Here is a 19,906-nt window from a genome sequence, read left to right as displayed (position 1 = left end):
AAACATATTGTAACTGTGCAATGTTGTTGCGTGTTAACTAAACTGATTGTGGCAATCATTTTGCTATATATACAAAATCATGTTTTACACCTTAATTAAACAGAAAAAAATGAACCCTTCTATAGGCAGATACCTATCAAGCTGACCTGTCCTCACAATTATTGCTCTTCCTATGTAGATGTTAGGTGAGTACTTAGGAATACGCTGGGTCCCATCTTGGTTTTAGAACCATTCTGTAGGACCCCTCATCTGGTACTTCTTGCTTGGCTCTGCTTCTGCACTGGATTATCCTCTTTTTGGCTCTCATAAGGTCCTGGAGGGATAGATACAGCTTGGCTGACAGATATTCTGTGTTTCCTCTTTGTAGAGAGTTTGCTTAGTAATTGTTGCACAATTGCTTTTAGTACCTTGCCCATGGGCCTCACACAAGTCTGACCCTCCTGTGCTCTTCAACTCCTGGGCATCTTGTGCTCAAAGGCTGTGGTTCAGACGTCTGCAATGGATCCCAGAGCTGCTCTTTTCCTTTTTCGAAAGCTCCTTATTCATCATATATCTTGGCTGTGCAGATCTGTCTTGTTCTAGAGCCAAGACATATCCAACTTCCCTCTAGTCCTGGCCCTAGCTCTAGCCTTTCTTCTACTCAGTCCCTAACATAAAACAAAACACTTGTTTTTTATATTCTCGGATATAGGTAGGGGAAAACAGGACTGTAACTGAGAAAATTCTGAAGACCTTTATGTTATACTTAGATGGGTCTCTGTATCACATGGTCTTCCTCATCTTTATTGATGATCCTGCTCTTCATCTGACCTTGACATATTCTCTCCCCAATTCTCTCCACAAATCTTTCCCCAAGTTTGGTCTCCACTGAGAAGCCTTCCTTTCCTGTTGCCCACTCTCTATTTCAATTTTCTTTTTCTCTCACAGCACTTAAGTGAGTGGTTTCAAGAATAATCCTCTCTCTTTCTATGCTGAGGGTGAAGATCATGTATTTCTCTTTCTATTTCCATTGCACCTGAAAATAAATTGAGATCTTAAATCCATGATATTTACTTGTTCATAAGTACAAAGCATGATGCATACTACAGTAGAAAAGTATAAGATATCATGGTGATGTATGATGAAATGACCTGATTTAATATGAGAGGACATGGTCTTTGATCTGTTTGGTACAGTGCTTACATGGGAGAGATTTTTAAGTAATTGAATAAGGGTGAAGGCTTAAACTACAAGAAAGATCTCACAAATCTAATGTACTTTTTAACTAAATAGATGAATATGAAATGTACAGAGAAAATTAGTAAGAAATGAAAGTTATAGAAGCAAATAATTTTGTTAGAAGTGACTTTAGAAATTTTCCAAGCAGTGGCTCATAACCTTGTATAAAACTTCTGGAATTCTGCTAAACAGATGTTGTAGACAATTGAAATGGGACCTGCTAAAGGCTATGGACCCTAAGTCAATGACCCTAATCTAAAGGCATTTACCCATGATGCCTTCTTAGAATAACTATAATGGAATTTTCTGAACAGAGCTCCAGTTTACCAAGTATGGCAGTCCTCTGAAATACTCGGTGGTCAATAAATTCCAAAGACAAGATATGTTTGATGTGAAAAAAATGCAAAAGTCAAACAAAATTCAGAATGTACTCTCTTGAGCCTTAGACTAGTATGTTTTCCAGGAGATGGATAAAAGGGGAAATTGTCTTTAAAGCCAGACAGATCCAAGATATTTGTATATTTGCAAATTACATCAGCATTATTAGTAACATTCCAAAAAAACTTTATTTCCCTTAAATGAATGAGCTAAGATTCCTTTTGTTGTAAATGGAAATATTAGAATAAGACAAAAATGGTTGTTTTTGCCAAAAGCATATTCTTTCAGTCTAGTTCTGCAACTGAGAGAGAAATTAATTAAAAGCATACAAAACAAGTGTTGAAACACAGAAGGAGATTTTAAAATTAGCATTTCTTTTTTCATTACATAAAAGAATAAACATTTCTATACCATCTATAATAAATAGAAATTGCAAATATGAAGGAAGAAAATAAGTTTCAACATTTGCAGAAAAGTTTCGGATTTTAATATGTCATTTTAAGAATATGGACTTTGGAGTCAGACTCCTGAATTTCAAATGAAGATCTCACCTCATGTGACCTCTGCATTCGGCACTACAGTTCCTGAAACTTCAGTTTTGTCTTTTGTAAAATTGGAATAATAATACTTCTTTAATAGAGTTGTGTGTAGATTAAATAAAAGACTCCATGTAAAGTGCTTAGCACTGTATCTGGCACATTAAGAAGGAACTGAGCAAGAGAATGCAAAGGAAAAAGAAAAAGTGTTTTCTCATTAGAGGCAGATGAGAAAAAATTTGTATATGTTTCCATATACAAATATTATAAAGTACATATAGACAAAAAGTTTTGAGGGAAGATTTCACAGGTTTCCAAAAGAAAGATAAAAATAAAACCTAAAGAAAGCAGAGAAATTCCCCACTTGCCTGAGCCTGTTCATCTTTTCTTTGTCCTTTTTCTTTCAGAGGAATTCCAATGCTGGATAGTAATGGAGTCAGTCACAAGTAGATGACACTTTTACAGCTACTTGTCTGCTTTCCAAAATGTGTTTAAAATTTAAAAACTATTTTACATCTTTTTATAATAAAAATTAAAATATTATTAAACATTTTTAATAATTAAACTTTAATTCTTTATTATTTATTTATCTGTAAGATAGGTTTGTTATAGTTACAATGCTATTCTAATAATATGGTATATATAAGCATAAGATATTTAAAATATATGCTTCACCATTGTTATATATATAAGGAAATGATGTGAAGATAAGTAATTTACAGCATGAGGGCAAGTTCCCTTGTATAGATGGGAAGATTAAACTGCTACAAGAAGGGTCTATCAAAGGATATGATGAGCCAAAGGGAGGTAATGTTAATACTTTTGCAGAAAACCAGAAAGACCCCCTTATTGGTATAGTGGTCAATGATATTCTTTTTCCCTATTCAGAAAAGCAAATTTATAGTTGATTTTTGTTCTTATTTGTTTTCTTCATTTCTACTGAATGACATTTGTTCTTTAATCAAGCAACTGCTACACTGCTAATTGGCTCCAGACTGAGTTACTCCAAACACAGCCGGCACCACCTTGCTGGGGTCTGCAGAAAATCGTTAGGCCTGTTAGGACCCAGCAGATCCCTTGTAAGTCATGCATGCCAGCTAGTTTGTGGGCTGCTCTTTCTCTGCAGCCATTGGAACTGTACTCCTGTTTCAGAAATGTCTCAGGAACCACGTGACAGAGAAACCAAATGACACCGATGTCTAATGCTTGTCATCAATCTGGACTTCAAATGTCCTTGGCAAAACCTACTTGAACCTTTAGAAGATTTTTAGAGGAAAAAATATAAAATGTAAATATTTTACAAAATAAGAAAGGAACCAGTTTTATGTTGTGATTTAGAAGGAGAGATTGTAAAGGATTTACTAAAGGAAAACAAGTTTCTATGAATTCTAAATGCTTCATTAGCACTATGCTCTTATTTTTTTCTCAAACTTATTGAAACTGCTCCGCATTATCCTTCATGTTCTAATATCAAGAAATTTAAATGCATTGCTGTGGGATCTTAGTGTCACCGGTTTAACTCAAGCTGTAAATGGCAAATGGCACTCTATTTCTAACATTGCTATAATGAAGTGAGGAGGGTTGAATAGTTGCAGCAGCCATGGGAGATACTCAGGGATTCAGGACCTGGAGGCAAAACTTTAAAGAGCTGCTGAAGTTCATGAGCTTGGCCAAATGTTCTGAGTCAATTTTCAAAGCAGCCCTGTTTCAGCCGGCTCTCCTCTGGGAGGCTTTTCATGAAAGGTCACTATTCTCCAATAGAACATGGACTTCCCCTCAGAAAAATCCCACATGGAAGAGAACCCCCAATTAACCAGCCTGCTCATTTCAACTATTCATCCTCCATCAGTTGGGACCCTGGCCAACACTATTGTGGGGTGTGCAAGCCACTTTTGTGAAAAGACACTCAGTAAACATTCAGGTATTCAAACAGATTAACATCTCAGAAAAAGTTTAACCCCAGCAAGTGTTCTGCTTTAATAAGAATTATCCTCTTTTCAACTATATTTCCTCTTGTTAACTAATGGACCCTTGCCAAGTCCCCAAGACTCAATGAGGACCAGAACAATAACTCGTGCTGGCAGATGCTGAGCAGGATGTTTTCCTGAGTCAGAGAGAACACAGAACCCCTGCAAATGTTCCTCACCCTTGACTAGCCTGAGGAGTGGTTCATCCAGGTGTCGTTCTGGTTCTCTTTCCACCCCTTCCCCGACTTACCCACTTCTCCCACTTCTTCTGTATCTTGAATTAACAATGACCCCTACCCTGGAAGATAAAATCCTTTCAGAGTGAATTGCTAAGGTGTGGTGCAGGCAGATTTCTTGAGCTGAGGAGATGAAGCTGAGAGTCCAGGGAGACCAAGGCAGCTAGAGTTTGTAGAGCAGAGTACTAGAGAAGAGAGATCTCTGCAGAGAGAGAAATGCCTGGAAATCTACAGAGCAGTCTCAAGTATTCAGCACATGTGTGGGGAAACTACCCAACATTTGGGAGATTCAGTAAAGAACCATCAAGAGTATTAGAAGGAACAGTGACTGGTCCTCATGTAGGACTGGGTACAACACCCGTCCCCACCAGCCAGACTGGAAAAACTCGTTATTTATGGGGCCTCGGATAAAGCACTTAGGAAGATCTTGCCCTGGTAGAGAGGAAAAACTAATCTAGGCCTGCCTAACAAATCATAAAAGTAAGTCACAAAAGGAGAAAGCTGTTTTAAGTAACTTAACTGCTAACAGAATAAAGCTCAAGAAAAGCAACAGGAATCCACCACCCAACAAGGTAACATTCATAGTCTCTGCCATTCAATCAAGATTATTACCGGGTACATGCAGAGGCAGAAAAAACACAACCTATAATGAGAAGACTATTCAGTCTAGAGAAACCAACCCAGGGCTGACCCACATGTTAGAATTGGCAGAGGAGGATATTAAAACACTTATTATCTATCAAAAGCTTGTACAAGATGTTCCACAACTCTATTCATAATAGCTAAAACTGGAAGCTGTCCAGATATCTAATAGGACTATAGATAAACAGACTACCTAGCAATAAAAAAGAATGATTCTCTAAGAGATGCAACAAAATTAATGAATTTCAAAAACATTTTTTTCTGAGTGAAAAAAGCCAGACATAAATACGTACATACTATATGATGATTCCACTTATTTGAAATTCTCAAACAGGTAAAATTAATTTATGATGATAGAAATCAAACTTGTGGTTACTCTGACATGAGGAGATCAACTGAGAAAGAAGACAGGAAATATTTAGGGTGATGAAATATTCTTTATATTGATAGTGATATAGTTATAGGGGTGTATGTATTGTAAAACTGGATCAAACTGTACAAATTGTACATTTTATAGAATAAATATTCTTGTTAAAATTTTAATAATCCAGTAGAAAATAGGTACTTCATGTTTAAAAGCAAGTCAAATGGTCAATAATAAACATATAAAACTATGCTTATTGTCTTTAGAATTCAGAAAAAAAATAAACTAAAACCTCAGTGATGTACCACTTTGTGCTGACCACATAGATGATATTTTAAAATTTGACAGTACTTGCCATCATTTGATCACATCTCTTCAGATGCAGTATATATTGGCACAACCTCTTTGAGAAAAGGAACAAAAAACAAAAAAACACTGAATGCCCTGTGGAGGCAAGATGCTCTAGTAGAAAAGTTTTTGTCATTTCTATAAAGATGTTCATTTGGTCTGCTATTTCACAACAGGTGGTCATATATAATATGGCTTAGCTAGTAATTGAAGAAATGCATTCCTTGTGCCCTGAAATATTACTGCTAGGAATATTTCTGAAAAAAGTCCTGCACATCTGAGACTTGTAAATCTTATTTATGACAGCACTGTCTGTGATAGCAAAACAAAATAAAACAAAACAAAACCCCAAAACAAAAACAAAAACAAAAAAATACTGGAAACCTGAATGTTTGGTTATAGATTTATAGAGAGTGGTATAACCATACATTTAAACAATACATTTATATGGAAGTAGAATTTAATTTCAGCTACATGAATAACATAGATGAATAGCAGGGGCATAATGTTGAATGAGAAAAGCAAGTCTCCAAGAATACCTACAATATAATTCAATCTATATATATTTCGAAAATATACAAAATTAAACTATGTGTTGTTTATAGTTATTCTCACATGGTTAAAAAAATAAAAACAAGAAAAAGAATAATTAACTCAATTCTAAACCATGAAGTTTAAGAAGGAAATAGGATTGGAGGAGAGTACACAATACAAAAGTATTCATTGCATTGTTCTTTAAACTTCCTGTACATTCCATTAAAATTCTTTCTTATACACTTAATATTTAACATAAAATGTAGTAAAAACGGTCAACAAAAAAGAGTAGACTGGTAAACCAGAGAACATGAGATAAAATTTAAAATACCATTTAAAAAATAATTTATTTTTAAATTACAGTTAGCATGTGATATATTAGTTTCAGGTGTACAACATAGTGATTAGAATTTATTTATCTGTAAGATAGGTTTGTTATAGTTACAATGCTATTCTAATAATATGGTATATATAAGCATAAGATATTTAAAATATATGCTTCACCATTGTTATATATATAAGGAAATGATGTGAAGATAAGTAATTTACAGCATGAGGGCAAGTTCCCTTGTATAGATGGGAAGATTAAACTGCTACAAGAAGGGTCTATCAAAGGATATGATGAGCCAAAGGGAGGTAATGTTAATACTTTTGCAGAAAACCAGAAAGACCCCCTTATTGGTATAGTGGTCAATGATATTCTTTTTCCCTATTCAGAAAAGCAAATTTATAGTTGATTTTTGTTCTTATTTGTTTTCTTCATTTCTACTGAATGACATTTGTTCTTTAATCAAGCAACTGCTACACTGCTAATTGGCTTCCAGACTGAGTTACTCCAAACACAGCCGGCACCACCTTGCTGGGGTCTGCAGAAAATCGTTAGGCCTGTTAGGACCCAGCAGATCCCTTGTAAGTCATGCATGCCAGCTAGTTTGTGGGCTGCTCTTTCTCTGCAGCCATTGGAACTGTACTCCTGTTTCAGAAATGTCTCAGGAACCACGTGACAGAGAAACCAAATGACACCGATGTCTAATGCTTGTCATCAATCTGGACTTCAAATGTCCTTGGCAAAACCTACTTGAACCTTTAGAAGATTTTTAGAGGAAAAAATATAAAATGTAAATATTTTACAAAATAAGAAAGGAACCAGTTTTATGTTGTGATTTAGAAGGAGAGATTGTAAAGGATTTACTAAAGGAAAACAAGTTTCTATGAATTCTAAATGCTTCATTAGCACTATGCTCTTATTTTTTTCTCAAACTTATTGAAACTGCTCCGCATTATCCTTCATGTTCTAATATCAAGAAATTTAAATGCATTGCTGTGGGATCTTAGTGTCACCGGTTTAACTCAAGCTGTAAATGGCAAATGGCACTCTATTTCTAACATTGCTATAATGAAGTGAGGAGGGTTGAATAGTTGCAGCAGCCATGGGAGATACTCAGGGATTCAGGACCTGGAGGCAAAACTTTAAAGAGCTGCTGAAGTTCATGAGCTTGGCCAAATGTTCTGAGTCAATTTTCAAAGCAGCCCTGTTTCAGCCGGCTCTCCTCTGGGAGGCTTTTCATGAAAGGTCACTATTCTCCAATAGAACATGGACTTCCCCTCAGAAAAATCCCACATGGAAGAGAACCCCCAATTAACCAGCCTGCTCATTTCAACTATTCATCCTCCATCAGTTGGGACCCTGGCCAACACTATTGTGGGGTGTGCAAGCCACTTCTGTGAAAAGACACTCAGTAAACATTCAGGTATTCAAACAGATTAACATCTCAGAAAAAGTTTAACCCCAGCAAGTGTTCTGCTTTAATAAGAATTATCCTCTTTTCAACTATATTTCCTCTTGTTAACTAATGGACCCTTGCCAAGTCCCCAAGACTCAATGAGGACCAGAACAATAACTCGTGCTGGCAGATGCTGAGCAGGATGTTTTCCTGAGTCAGAGAGAACACAGAACCCCTGCAAATGTTCCTCACCCTTGACTAGCCTGAGGAGTGGTTCATCCAGGTGTCGTTCTGGTTCTCTTTCCACCCCTTCCCCGACTTACCCACTTCTCCCACTTCTTCTGTATCTTGAATTAACAATGACCCCTACCCTGGAAGATAAAATCCTTTCAGAGTGAATTGCTAAGGTGTGGTGCAGGCAGATTTCTTGAGCTGAGGAGATGAAGCTGAGAGTCCAGGGAGACCAAGGCAGCTAGAGTTTGTAGAGCAGAGTACTAGAGAAGAGAGATCTCTGCAGAGAGAGAAATGCCTGGAAATCTACAGAGCAGTCTCAAGTATTCAGCACATGTGTGGGGAAACTACCCAACATTTGGGAGATTCAGTAAAGAACCATCAAGAGTATTAGAAGGAACAGTGACTGGTCCTCATGTAGGACTGGGTACAACACCCGTCCCCACCAGCCAGACTGGAAAAACTCGTTATTTATGGGGCCTCGGATAAAGCACTTAGGAAGATCTTGCCCTGGTAGAGAGGAAAAACTAATCTAGGCCTGCCTAACAAATCATAAAAGTAAGTCACAAAAGGAGAAAGCTGTTTTAAGTAACTTAACTGCTAACAGAATAAAGCTCAAGAAAAGCAACAGGAATCCACCACCCAACAAGGTAACATTCATAGTCTCTGCCATTCAATCAAGATTATTACCGGGTACATGCAGAGGCAGAAAAAACACAACCTATAATGAGAAGACTATTCAGTCTAGAGAAACCAACCCAGGGCTGACCCACATGTTAGAATTGGCAGAGGAGGATATTAAAACACTTATTATCTATCAAAAGCTTGTACAAGATGTTCCACAACTCTATTCATAATAGCTAAAACTGGAAGCTGTCCAGATATCTAATAGGACTATAGATAAACAGACTACCTAGCAATAAAAAAGAATGATTCTCTAAGAGATGCAACAAAATTAATGAATTTCAAAAACATTTTTTTCTGAGTGAAAAAAGCCAGACATAAATACGTACATACTATATGATGATTCCACTTATTTGAAATTCTCAAACAGGTAAAATTAATTTATGATGATAGAAATCAAACTTGTGGTTACTCTGACATGAGGAGATCAACTGAGAAAGAAGACAGGAAATATTTAGAGTGATGAAATATTCTTTATATTGATAGTGATATAGTTATAGGGGTGTATGTATTGTAAAACTGGATCAAACTGTACAAATTGTACATTTTATAGAATAAATATTCTTGTTAAAATTTTAATAATCCAGTAGAAAATAGGTACTTCATGTTTAAAAGCAAATCAAATGGTCAATAATAAACATATAAAACTATGCTTATTGTCTTTAGAATTCAGAAAAAAAATAAACTAAAACCTCAGTGATGTACCACTTTGTGCTGACCACATAGATGATATTTTAAAATTTGACAGTACTTGCCATCATTTGATCACATCTCTTCAGATGCAGTATATATTGGCACAACCTCTTTGAGAAAAGGAACAAAAAACAAAAAAACACTGAATGCCCTGTGGAGGCAAGATGCTCTAGTAGAAAAGTTTTTGTCATTTCTATAAAGATGTTCATTTGGTCTGCTATTTCACAACAGGTGGTCATATATAATATGGCTTAGCTAGTAATTGAAGAAATGCATTCCTTGTGCCCTGAAATATTACTGCTAGGAATATTTCTGAAAAAAGTCCTGCACATCTGAGACTTGTAAATCTTATTTATGACAGCACTGTCTGTGATAGCAAAACAAAATAAAACAAAACAAAACCCCAAAACAAAAACAAAAACAAAAAAATACTGGAAACCTGAATGTTTGGTTATAGATTTATAGAGAGTGGTATAACCATACATTTAAACAATACATTTATATGGAAGTAGAATTTAATTTCAGCTACATGAATAACATAGATGAATAGCAGGGGTATAATGTTGAATGAGAAAAGCAAGTCTCCAAGAATACCTACAATATAATTCAATCTATATATATTTCGAAAATATACAAAATTAAACTATGTGTTGTTTATAGTTATTCTCACATGGTTAAAAAAATAAAAACAAGAAAAAGAATAATTAACTCAATTCTAAACCATGAAGTTTAAGAAGGAAATAGGATTGGAGGAGAGTACACAATACAAAAGTATTCATTGCATTGTTCTTTAAACTTCCTGTACATTCCATTAAAATTCTTTCTTGTACACTTAATATTTAACATAAAATGTAGTAAAAACGGTCAACAAAAAAGAGTAGACTGGTAAACCAGAGAACATGAGATAAAATTTAAAATACCATTTAAAAAATAATTTATTTTTAAATTACAGTTAGCATGTGATATATTAGTTTCAGGTGTACAACATAGTGATTAGACATTTATATTACTTACAAAGTGATCACCCTGATAAATCTAGACCCTATCTGACACCATATATAATTATTACAATATTATTGACTATATTCCTTATGCTATACTTTACATCCCCATAACTATTTTGTATCTACCAATTTTTACTTCTTAATCACTTCTCCTTTTTCACAGATTTCCCCAAACCTTTTTCCACCTGGCAACCATCAAAATGTTTTCTGTATCTATGAGTCTGTTTCTGTTTTGTTTGTTTGTTTATTTTGTTCTTTAGATTCCACATGTAAGTGAAATCATATGGCACTTGCCTTTCTCTGTGAGACTTATCAACTCAGCACAACGCCCTCTAGATCCATCCATGTTGTTGCAGATGGCAAGATTTCATTCTTATTTTTATTGCTGAGTAATATTCCATTGTATATATGTACCACCTCTTCTCTATCCATTCATCCATTGATGGACACTCAGGTTACCTCCATATCTTGACTACTGAAAATAATGGTGCAATGAACATAGGAATTCATATGTCCCTTTGAAGTAGTATTTTGGGTTTCTTCAGATAAATACCCAGAAATAGGATTACTGGATCCTTCTTTGTCTCTTGTTAAAGTATTGCTACCCCAGCTTTTTTGTTTTTGTTTGCATTTTATAAAACATTTTTTTCCATCCCTTCACCTTCAGTCTATGTGCGTCTTTTGATCTGAAGTGAGTCTCTTGTAGGCAAAATATATAAGGGTCTTGTTTTCTTATTCATTCAGCCACCCTATCTTTTGATTGGAATATCTAATCCATTTACATTTAAAGTAATTATTGATGGATATGTAATTATTGCCATTTTATTATTCATATTGTTGATCTTTTTTTTTCTTCTTCATAAAGAAGTCCCTCTAACGTTTCCTGTAATACTGTCTTGGTGGTGATGAACTCTTTTAGCTTTTTCTTGTCTGGGAAGCTCTTTACTCTCTTTTGATTCTAAATGATAGCTTTTCTGGGTAGAGTAAGGTTGGCTGTAAGTCCTTCCTTTTCATCACTTTGAATATTTTGTGCCAGTCCATTCTGGCTTGCAAAGTTTCTATTGAGAAATCAGCTTACACTCTTATGGGAACTCCCTAATAGGTAACTAATTGCTTTTCTCTTTCTGCTTTTAAGATTCTCTCTTTGTCTTTAACCTTTGGCATGTTAATGATGATGTGTTTTGGTATGGGCCTCTTTGGGTTCATCTTATTTGGGACTCTCTGAGCTTCCTGAGCTTGTACATCTTTTTTCTTCTCCAGGTTAAGGAAGTTTTCAGTCATTATTTTTTGAAAAAGATTTCAATTCCTGTCTCTCTCTCTTCTCCTTCTGTTAACCCCTGTGATGCGAATGCTGGCACACTTGATATTGTCCCAGAGGCCCCTCGAACTATCCTCATTTTTTGGATTTTTTTCTTGTTGCTGTTCTGATTGGGTGTTTTATGTTACTTTATCTTCTAAATCGCTAATTTGACCCTCCTTCATTTAATCTACTGTTGGTTTTTCCTAAGGTATTCTTCATTTCACTTAGTTCATTTCTGACTTGTTCTTTTTTATATTTTCTATCTCCACTTTTATGTTTTCTGTCTCTTTGTTAAAGTTCTCACCAAGTTTATCTACTCTTTCTGTTAGTTCATTGAGCATCCATATAACCAGTGTTTTGAACTCTGCATCTGATAGATTGCTTGTCTCCATTTTGTTGAGTTCTTTCTCTGGAGCTTTCTTCTGTTCTTTAATTTGGGACATGTTTCTTTGAATCCCCATTTTGCCTGTCTCCCTGTGTTTGTTTCTTTGTATTAGATAGGGATCCTAAGTCTCCTAGTCTTAGTAGAGTGGCCTTATATAGTAGGTATTTTGGGGCCCAGTGGCACAGTTTTCATGGTTACCCAATCTGGATGCTCCAGGTGTGTCCCTTTATGGGTTATGTGTGCCCTCTTGTTTTAGGTGAGCCTTGGTTACTATTTGCACATTATTGAGAGGGATTGACCCTTGGGCTGATTGGTTGTGAGGAATGGCCAGTGACTATAGTAGAGGAGCTGTTGTGCAGGGGCTGACCCTATGCAGCAAGACTTGCTTTAGCAGAGCTCTGGTGCCTGCCCAGTCTGCCTTTTGGGCATGTCCTCCTCAGATGTAGCCCCTGTTAGTGCTCTGACTGAGATCAAAGATGGCCACTGGGCATGCAGGCTGGGGCCTCCTGGGAGGGGCCATGCCACAAGCCAAATAGTTTAGCCACTGTCTGGCCCTGCCCGGGGCCACTTGGCATGAGCCACCAAGCAATCTGCAGGTAGCCATCACCCCTGCTGTGTTTGGATGTTCCTTAAGAGGCCAAGCCACAAACTGAGGCTGGCTGCTGCTAGTGCTGGGCTTGAGGCTGCTCAGCAAGAGGTATTGGGCATGATGAGATCAGATGTTTGTTTAGGTTTTGTAAACCTTTGAGAGATTTTAGAGACATCTGCAATATGAGCCAAGATAGGACATTTGTATAGAAAAGCCACCGGAGGCAGCTTGGGTGGGCCCCTATGTTGGGAGGGGTGGGGCCTCAGGGAATCAGCAGGGCAGAATGAGCTGTGTCAGCCAGGTTACTGGAGATGCAGATATGGCAGCTGCCTGCGTCTGCACACAGGGAGCGGGGTGAGCTCAATAAAGGAACAAAGGATTTTGCCAGCACTTTTGTTTGGGAGAAAACTGCCCCTCCAGCCCTTGCCCTGAAGCCAGAAAGCTCGATTCCTCCCCATGTGTCCCTGGCACTTTTTAAGCAGCTACCCCAGCACTGGAGCTCAGAGTGAGTATGTCCATCAGTGGTAAGTCTGTGCATGGGCACTTTAAGTGGAATTTTAGCCACCTTCCATCTTAGCCAAAATCTCTGCTATTTTTCACAGCCAGATGTTGTGGGGAATTTCTCTTCCCACCACTGGAACCTTGGGAAGTTTGGGGCCGGGAACCCTTGTTCCTCCGAGATGACCTCCACAGCTGAGATAATGCTTTTAATTTTTAACCACTACATGCAGATGTGGGACCAGCCGTTGCATGTCTCTGCTCCTCTTACCAGTCTCAAGGTAGCCTTGTTTTTGTGTCCCCAGTTGGAGGACTTCTGTTCAGCTAGATTTCAGGTTATTCTCTTGATGATTGTTCTGCAGTTTAGTTGTAAGTTTGATGTGGTTGTGAAAGGAGGTGAGCAAGCATTTACTTACTCTGCCATCTTGACCAGGCTCTCCCAATATTATTATTATCAAATGACAATATAAAATTTTCATAAAACTCAATTGTAAATCTTCCAAGTTCATAATATGAAAATTTCTCATTTAGAATTATAAGATCACCATGAAATAAAGGCAGAAATGAAAGACTATGAGTGAATAATGTTATTTATAAAACTATGCACCCAGATAAATGTCAAGGTATTATAAAAAGTATTATTTATTCCAAGTTCATAATTAATTGAATGCCCTGTGGAGGCAAGATGCTCTAGTATAAAAGTTTTTGTCATTTCTATAAAGATGTTCATTTGGTCTGCTATTTTCACAACAGGTGGTCATATATAAGCAGAATTCATCTTTGCATAACATTTCAAAGTTATAAAAAGTAGACAGGAAATGACTTTCAGAATTTAGGGTGGTGGCGTAGAAGCAACATATAAGGTCCCACTCTTTTTTATAGACTTTATTTTTTAAGCAGTTTTAAGTCTATGGCAAAATTAAGTGGAAGGTACAGAAATTTCCCATATGCCCCTTGCCGCCTCACATGCATAGCCTCTCCCATTATCACTATCTCCCACCAAAGTAGTATATTTGTTACAATTGATAAACCTGCATCGACACATCATTATCACTCAGAGTCTATATGTTATAAATCCTGTTTAAGAAAACCTAATATCCAAACACAAAATATTATTCTTCTCCATCTCAATACTAATGTATATTCAGTGCATGCATGTGTGTAAACATTCAAGTGATGTCTGGAGGAAGTGCATCCACATCAGAGTAACAGGTTGCCTGTGGAGAAAGATCAATTCCATTCTGGCCTCTAACTTTTTGCAAGACTGAAGAAGCTTTCATAAGCAGACCTGCCTAGACTCAGGATTTCATGCTGACTGAGTAACCAAGTAGGGGAGAGAAAAACCATACATTGTGTTCTGGTTCATCTAACATTGCTCCAGAAAACAGGGCAGTCTCAAGGACACCATCTAATCTCACAAGCCTGGGAGTACTGATGCCTGCACTCTGGGGCTGCTAGGCTGGAGGTGGGTAGAATATAGGAGGTAAAGCCTGGGAGGGAGAAGCAACTTGTCTTGAGAAATTATCTCAGATTTCTGGGGGCAAATGATCAGTGTATGTCTACTAAGTAAATGAATCTGTAAGCTGCATTTTATGAGTCATCAAGTTCTCATTTTACAAATACTCAGCCTTCGTTAAACCTATGGCAGTTGAAGGCAAATTATGCAAAGTGCAGAATTTAATCTGCTTTTACTTTATTTCAAGATTTTCAGTTAAATACATTTGACTTAAGTTCCAAAGACTTATATGTAGGCAGGAATTCAAGCTGTAGAGGAAGAATAAAAAATGACAAAAAGCTCATTTGCAAAACACTCTCCACAGTTTGTTTAACCACCATGTCTCTTTCATTATGGTGTCTAATTTAGTTGAATTGAATATCAATGTAGAAATATTACTTCTTGTATTCAATCAAAGAACTCCAGTAACGTGTCAACTCTGAGAAAGGAGACCTTCACAGTGACCACTTTTCCACACAATCTTCCGCTATGCCCATGCCATTGAAACCAGAGTATATAAAAAAGAAGAAAAATGGCAGTTCAGTGTTATAGAATTTAGTGAGTAGACTAGATTTTGCAAGGTATCAAACAATGTTGACCTTTTCCCACATTATAGGTGAGAAAAATGGAAAGCAAGAAATATAATAACTGGCCCAAAGTCACTCGAGAAGCCAAGATCTGAGTGAAACTGCGAGGAACTCAGGCTTTCTGGCTGCAAGGCCACCATTTTTTGCCCACATTTTGTTTTCTCTCTTTCTTTGCCTTTAGCGCGACTCAGAAATATCTACTGTGTATGTCACTAGCTTTCAAAAGAATAAAACGAATTAGCAATTTGACAATGCTCAGATTTTTTCAGAAGCAGAAACAAGGTACATTAGTGCATGCTTTAATTTCAAGACATTCTATTCTTTTAGTCATTAACTGTGATCACACCTGTATCTTTTGCTTAAATAAGGACTCAGCTCTCTGAAGAGTTTACCTGTCTTCTAGAGTTGTACATGATATGATTTATGAAGGAAGTATTTTTGGATAGAAATAATCTTCATTGGGGAAAAATATGTAATATCTCATTGACTTCACTGAAAACCAAAATTATTGTTATTAAGTCAAATAAACAACCTTCATCAATCAAAAATATTTATCTATCGTGTTAGTATAGTTTATAATTAGTTTCACAGTCAGTCATGAGGAAAAATTGCCTAAGTGAAATATTAAGCACAAAAAATAATAATCTATGATAAAGGTATAACTGTCAGATACATTAATAAAATATTTATTAATTCATTTTAAAATAACAATAACATTCCCATCATATTAACATAAATATTTCATTTAAAAATATGTTTTCGCAAAAAAAACCCAAAATGATTTAGTGAGCAAGTGGCATTGTTTCATCAATCTCTTTAATATCTGTCTTCACAGAAGACAACCGGATTCTCATATCTGTTTCTGCATTCAATCTGTTGTGATTTGTTGTGTTAGCTGAAGTAGATGAAGAAAATCCAGTCTCATAATGTAGTTGGAAAAGGGAGAAGTATTGTATTGGAGCTTTTAGTTAGTTGTGGATATTATTCTTTGATACTACATCAAGACTGGATAAGTGGTCATTTCTTAAAGGTTAGTTGCAATTTGGACTCTGAAACCTTATTAAATGAACTTTTAGTATCTTGTTATGTTAAAATAATTGGGCTGTCTTCCACTTTCAATAGCTCTTTTACTAATGTGTAATTTTATTATGTCATGCATTGGTCCTTTGTAGATGATTAGTTCACTGAATTATGTAGATATTCCAAATGATAATCAATTTCATTATATGATGTCAAAAAACATTCATTAATATCCAATCTTATATCATCAGAAAATACTGTAATCAGAAATCATCAGAAATACTCATGGTGCAGGTATAAATTTTCCAAAATTCTGATTTTCACTTGAAAGTGCTATTTTTACCTTTGGCAAAAAATACCATCAGTTATTTTTCTTGATGTAACGGATCACTTCATCGTTGTCCAAAAAATGTCTCCCAAATACTTAAATATATAAAAAAAGTTTGCTTCTTAGTCATTCTTTCAAGTAAAAAGTATATTCCCTTAAAGAAGCCCTGTAACCCAAGTAATCACACAGGGCTTTTCTTTAAGACAACCATCTTACTTTGGTACGCTGCAGAAGTGCTTTATATGTACCTCCAATTTCATCACATAAAATGTTAAGAAATTTACTCATGGGGTAAAGATTTAATAAAATCAATAATTTTTACTGTTTCATTAGGGACTGTGAGGACACAGCAGTGAAGGAGTACAATGACTACTAGGTCAGCTTGGTGCCACTGTCTTGATTTGGGCTAAGGTGCCAGCAGTTTTACATACCATTGTCTTTGCACGACCAGTAAAAACGTCAACGTAATGAGAAAGGCAGATAACATCTTAGTATTATAATAAAAATAGTTATGATTCTGTGGGCCCACTGAAAGGATCATGGGTAATTGGAGGGGTCTGATGGGCCATACTTTGAGAACTACTAATATTTTTTGCGAAAGAAAATAATTTATCATCTGCTAACTGAAATTCACGTCAGGGAATGAAGATCGCCAAGCACAAGTTCCCTATCAACAATAAGCAAAATAATAGGGACATCAGCAGCTAAGGACCCTACCAACTGCTATCCGTAAATTAAAATTAAAAATTTGCTTCCTTGGCATGTAATTTATTTGCAAGAAGCTTTAAGTGCTAAGTTCTGAAAGAAGCCAAGAAGCATTTTATAGTAATGATCTATTTTAGTGTTGAGCCCAGTTCACGCATCAAAGCAGTTTTCAGAAAGCTTTCAGATAAACACATCAGGGTAATTTCTCTTTAACCACATACTCAGAAAGAACAACATTCTCCACTAATAGGAACTATTCATAATGACTTAAAAAACAAACCAAAAAAAAAAAAAGCCCCTAAAAATCTCTCTCCTGTGCTTTGGGCTCAAAAAAGGGATAATTTTTCTAGTAATCTCTACTTCTATGACACCACTATAAAGGAAGTTGAGAATCCAGCTTGGATAAACCATTTAACCTAAAAAAACCATTAAAATCAAGAAAGCCTGTAGGACAAAACCCTGTTCTCTGATGGCATTCCCCCAAGGAACACAGACCATAATTAAGGAAACTAACAACACCAGACTAAAACAAACAATTTTTAAAAGTTTCACAACAGTCCCCACAATTTCCGTCTCTCCTATCACAAAAGAAGGCCATCTGGCCACCCTTCCCAGCAAAATATTTCTTTTACTCACCTCCCTGTGCAATGCCTTAATATGCACTAAGTGTGCCTGCACTCCAGTAACACTAAAGAGCACTATTTGCAGAAGTTATTTTAATTGTACTATATTTAAAGATATATATTTTGTAAATGATGTAAAAGCTTTGGATGCATATGAAACTGAAAATCAGAAAAGGGTATGACTAAATCAGAAATGTATTCAGATGATATGATCATTAGTATGAATAGATATAAAATTGTTTTAATAATAAATGGTTTTCCAATAATTATGATTGTTGAATGAGTACCGTATAGTGCTTGGAAGTTACTGTTCCCTCATGTTTTAGCATTATCACTTTCCTGACTCCATTGAATCAAATTGCAATGGTCTTATTGTAGCCATTATCAACGGAAGATCAAAGTATTTCTACCACCTAAGAAGAGGAAGAATTTCATGACAATATATGACCTAGCATACCACTAAAACAATATAATTCACGTGAGAATGAACTGAAGGAAGTGTAGAGAAAAACTCTCATAAAAACTGGAAATAATTTTTACAATAAAATATTAAATTACATCCACTTTCATGGAGTGTGGTCTGACTTAAGAAAAGTCAGTAAATAATTGGCCATTTATTAATATTTAAATAATTGATATCTATTCATTCATTAGGCTTAAATTTTCATGAAGACATCTAAAATAATGGGATGTGGAGGTTTTAAAACATGGACATAAAATTTTTAATGTATCTTCCATTGAGAGTTGGGGTCTTTGACTCCTTTTCTTGAATCTCAGTGAACTCGTGGCTGGTTCAACCAATGCAGAGCATCTGAGGTGATGATGTGGAACTTCTGAGGCTGCAGCTTTCACTTCGTTCACTGGGAAGATTTGCTCTTGGAGTTGAGCCACCATGAAAGAAGTCTGACTGTCCTATAATGCAATGCCAGAGAGACCACACATTGTCATTCAGCCTCACAGGCCAGCTCAGCCTATCATTCAGGATCATAGGCTCAGTGCTGAACATGAGAGTGAAGAAGTCATTGTGGAAGTGGTTCCTCCTGCCCCAGTCTCTCGAGTTGCCTCTAGCCCTGCAAGTCACTGTAACTGGAGCAGAGAGGAGCCTTCCCCACTATGCTCTTTTGAACTCCTAACCCACAGAGCCCATGAGCATAATAAAATGGTTGTTACTTTACACCGTTAAGTTCTAGGATGGCTTGATACTTAGCAATATGTGACAGAAATGGGTGTGTGGGTATCTATTAGACAAACAGCAATCTACAAACTTCAATTGCAACTGATGGTTCTACTTTCTCCACACCCAGATCATTTGGTCACTTCATCAACGGCAGCTGCTGAATGAGACTGAGAATGACTTGAAATCAATCAACAAGAAAGGTGTGTAAAAGCTCGGTGAGTTTCTCTCAAAACTAATTTAGTTGAGGTTATGATAACTTGGTCCACTTGCAGTGTTAAGTGTGTGCATCGCAAAGCTCACCAGTCCATCTTAGGACTGAGCAAGACTGGGAAATTTTTGCAGTGATTCTTACTTTGTGAGATGAGAATGCAATGCAAGGTCTGTGAAAATGAAACATTACAATGACACTTAAATGATCGGTTAACCATTCCAACAGTGATGGTCGTAATATTTATGACTCCTTAAATCCTCTGAATTTTAAACATTTTATGGTTTAAATTTAGTGCCCAACATGAAACTTTTCTCTACTCCCAAACCTGTCTTAATTTCTTGATTTACTTGCCTTTGTAAAGGCAATTACAAGAAAGATTTTTAAGATCCAGTGAAAATCTAAGCCATGCCTTATCCACAAAAGGTAGAA

At 36.2% G+C, this 19,906-nt stretch overlaps 1 long non-coding RNA gene across 1 annotated transcript in view; it reads left to right on the top strand.

The window, feature by feature from the left end:
- Nucleotides 1-19,906, top strand: part of LOC111741821 — a 45,613-nt gene that overhangs the window by 9,079 nt on the left and 16,628 nt on the right. The window contains exon 2 of the long non-coding RNA XR_002781095.1: nt 19,394-19,466. This is a non-coding gene — a long non-coding RNA (uncharacterized LOC111741821). The remainder of the gene's footprint in view (nt 1-19,393; nt 19,467-19,906) is intronic.

Source organism: Pteropus vampyrus, unplaced genomic scaffold (genome assembly GCF_000151845.1).
Source record: "Pteropus vampyrus isolate Shadow unplaced genomic scaffold, Pvam_2.0 Scaffold82, whole genome shotgun sequence".
In the NCBI taxonomy this organism is placed as follows: Eukaryota; Metazoa; Chordata; class Mammalia; order Chiroptera; family Pteropodidae; genus Pteropus; species Pteropus vampyrus.
The sequence above is the reverse complement of the archived record's forward strand: the minus strand, read 5'-3'. Positions and strand labels throughout refer to the sequence as shown.